Source organism: Cibotium barometz, chromosome 60 (genome assembly GCF_041138505.1).
Source record: "Cibotium barometz isolate CiBa-2024 chromosome 60, ASM4113850v1, whole genome shotgun sequence".
Taxonomy (NCBI): Eukaryota; Viridiplantae; Streptophyta; class Polypodiopsida; order Cyatheales; family Cibotiaceae; genus Cibotium; species Cibotium barometz.
The window spans coordinates 28,249,750-28,253,937 of NC_141105.1; positions in this window are offsets into that span (position 1 = coordinate 28,249,750).

Consider the following 4,188-nt stretch of genomic DNA (forward strand, 5'->3'; position numbering starts at 1 on the left):
TGATTGAGAGAATGGTTGAAGGCAGCAAGCGGAAGCAATGGAGAGACTTGGAGCAGCCAACAGTGATCCAACACTTGAGCAAAATGATGAATGAATTACTTGGCTAGTCTTATGTACAACACAAATAGCCAAGTTGGCCAATATAAGAAACCCATGATTGGTGAAAATACCTACGATTGGGAAAAGTGCCTAAAAACATGGAAAAAAATACCCATGACCAAGTAAAATACATCAGATAAATATGTTGCAATAAATGGGATAATTGCTAGGGATGAACATAGTCCAACACCTCCTCTTAGCTCCAGCATGGTGGACCGACTCTCGTACGGGTCAGGAGCTGACCAATAGAATCTCAAGGAAGAGGTTAGCTAGGTTGTCGTGAAAGGGACAATACTCTAGAGAAATGATGCTGTCAGTGGCCAACTCATGAAAATGGACCTCAATGTGTTCGGGCATGCTATGAAAAGATGGAGTTCGAGCCAACGCCAAGGCACTTTGGCTATCTGTAAGAACGCGAATAGTGGAGTCCGAAAGATTACTTAGCATCTGTATCAACCATAACATCTCACAAGTATCTAAATAGGCTTGGTACTCGGCCTCAGTAGAGATTGTATCGTGCTTCTTGGATCGCTAGGAAATGAGATCGGAACCTAAAGTGAAGCCATAACTAGAAGTGGACTGCGTGGTATCTTGATCATGTGCCCAATCAGTGTCAGAGTATCCAACAAGCTCAATGCCGTCTTTGAAAGAGAGACCATAATCGAAGGTACCAGATAAGTATCGAAGATCCTTGAGAGTGGCCTGCCAATGAGAATGTCAGGGAGTGGAAGAGAATCTACGACATTGTAAGAAATGTCGGGCCTGGTATAAGTCAAGTGAATAAGGCAACCCACAAGCCTCTGGTATTGCATATTGTCCTCAAAGATGGAAGTAAAATCTTCTCGGGAAAGCTTGGAGTTAGGATCCATCGAACAAGAAAGAGGACGGAACCCTATTATCCCAAATGTCTCTAGGAGCTGCTATAGATGTGTACTAGCTAAGGAAAGCTCCATCAGGATTTTTGATAGACCTCCATACCAAGAAAGCAGTGGAGACGTCCTAAATCAGTCATCTCAAAAGTGAGCTAAATTTGATCGGAGCTATTCAATCTTGGCAAGATGAGAGCTAGTAATCAACAAATCATCAACATATAGGAGGATCAAATAGATCAAAGCATTTTGAGCGAAGACATATGTTTGCAAAGCATCTTTGGAAGCCAAGGGAAAGAAAGAAAGCATCAATCTTATCATACCATGCCTTGGGTGCTTGTATCAAACCATAAAGATCTTTGTGCAATCTGTGCACCTTACCCTTGTGTCTCGGAACCTGAAAACCTAGAGGTTGTTCAACATACACCTCCTCATGCAAGTTGCCATTGAGAAAGGAAGACTTGATATCCATCTAATAAACCTGCCAGTGAGGATGAGCGGAGAGAGCAAGAACTGTCCGAATAGTGTTGTATCTAGTTGTAGGGGAAAAAGTTTTCTCATAGTCAATACCCTCAATCTAAGAGTACCCCTTTGCAACTTGGTTTTTAAGATCCACTTGACCCCAATGATGTGCCTATGCAAAGGCTGGTCCACAAATTCCCATGTACCATTCCTTTCAATGGAATCAATCTCGGCCTCCATGGTTTTCTTGCCACTCAAGAAGAGAAAGAGTCTCTTTAGCTGTGTAGGCTCATATGATTGCACCACTCTACTCATCAAGGCAAGGTTACATGAATGACAAAGCTATTGTAAGCTATGTGCCCATGTCAAAGGTGCTATTGAGGAGTCAGCAAGTTGATGAAGATCAACATCTGAGAGACAAGTCATGAATAGTGGCTTCCAGTCATTGAGAAAGCCTAGGGGAAATCCTTCGTCACACAGGTGCAGGAGGAGGAGAAGCTGAGAATGGCGAAGTTGGGGGTGGAGAAGCTGAGGGGGTGGGGTGCTGAGGAAGAAGAGGAAGTAGGAGGATGAGGAACCTCTATGGTAAGCTTGGGGTGAGATTGGGAATCATCGGATGGGGGTTCAACAAAGTGAACATCGCAGGAAATCACCAAGGACTTTGTCTCCGAATTCCATAATCTGTAAGCTTTGGATTGAGAGCTATAACCAAGGATTTTGTACTTCTTGAATTTGGGATCCAATTTAGACTTGGCAAAATTAGGGATATGAGCGATGGGCATCACGGTTGAAAACCTTGAGATGTGAAATTGAAGGTTTCTGTCGTGTAAAAGCCTCCTTTAGTGTCATATTAGCAACCGCCTTTATGGGAGAAATGATGTAGACAACAGTGGTTGGCCACAGCATCTCCCTAGAAAGAGGGAGGAAAAGATCAGAAGAAGCAAGCATGGTATGGGGCATCTCTTGCACAGTCCTGTTTTTGTGTTCAACCACACCATTCTGTTGTGGAGTGCCAGGTGTGGCGAACTAATGGGCCAATACCTTTCTGTGAACAAAAGTTGTGGAAGACTTTGGAGATAAATTCTCCTCCATTGTCTGAATGGACTTGTCGAACCTTTTGTGTGGTCGCATTCTCGACCAGAGCCACCCACTCTTGAAAGCGGGAGAAAGCCTGAGATTTTTCTGCCAAGAGATACAACCAAACTTTGTGTGAGAAATTATTAATAATAAGCATGAAGTACCTGGCACCACCTTGGGTAGTAGTAGTTTGCATGGGACCGCACAAGTCCATATGGATAAGCTCCAGGATGTGAAGCCCGATTAGTAGCCTCGTGAGGGACGGGCTCTCTGTGTTACTTGCCATGCAAACAAGCCACTCAAGTAGAGTGGGAGGATTTCAGCTGCGGAAGACCCTTGACCATCTGTTGAGAAGACAACTGTTGAAGAGAAGAATAGTTCAAGTGCCCGTTAGCGAGCATGCCACAATGTTGTATCCTCCTATACACCTATGGCAACAATTTGCAAGGTAATGTTGTCAATTACCTCGAGAACTAAATTTTCAAATTACACGCCATAGCCTTTCTCTGCAATCCGAAACACTGAGAGTAGATTGCTAGAGAGCTTGGGAACATAAAGCACATCTTGGATGGTAGAAGGCTGGCTAGGAGAAAAGTTAAGTCGCACGTTACCCAACAAGAGGCCTCAAGGTTAGAAGTATCACTAATGGACACATTCGAAGAGCTAGGCCGAATATCATGTTGAATGGACATGTCATGAGCCATGTGAGTAGTGCACCCACTATCAACCACCCAATCCATAAGACATGAGGTGGTGGCAAAGAACAGGTGAGTCCTTGGGAAGCTCCTCAACGATGAAGACAGTCTCCTTGTTGGTGGAAAGAGGAACTCTGGGATTGGTTGGTAGATGGAGGTTTTTGATTGGTGGGCTTCTTTGGAGAACCACCTTCTCTCTTCTTCTTGCGACAGTCAAGCTGATTGTGACCTTTGTGACCACAATAATGATAAGTAAGATCCTTATGAACAGGATTGTTAGTAGGTTTAGTGTCAACTTTGTTGCTGTTGGAACCCTTAGACTGCCATTTGCCTTTGCTCTTGACCTAAAGAAGAGTCTTGGAAGCACCCTGGCTTGTTTTCTTCCTCGTAGCTCTATCCTGAAGCATGCCAACAACAATATGCAAATCGGGAGTAGAGGGAAGAAGTGAAATACTACCATAGAAAGATGAGAAGGTTTTGGGCAAGTTGGCTAGGAGCCGATGAACAAAGTCTTCATCAGTAGCCTTGCTCCCCAAAGAGACCAATTGCTTCTGGATGGTAACAAACTATGTGATGATGGAATCCATGATGTTGAGAGTATTGGAGATCTTCAGGTTGGCAAACTAATTCTCCAAGGTAATCTCCTGAGTAGAGTTCTCTTTATGATACCTCCTTTGAATGGCATCCCACAATTCCTCTACGGTCTCATCATCATTGTCATCAAATTGACGAGCACAATAGATGGTTTAATGTTGAAGATGGTTTAATGTTGAAGATGATGAACACATGTGCCTGAGCATCCTTATCAAGGGAGGCATCAATCTCAGTCCGAAGAGAAGTTACAGTTGGCTGGGGGTCTCAGCCCCAATAACAATACCCCATAGCCGATGATACCGGAGTAAGTCTTCATCTGCAAAGACCAATTAAGGTAGTTGGTCCCATCTAGGATGAATTCCTTGGGAAGTTGCGGGATAGATGAAGAGATA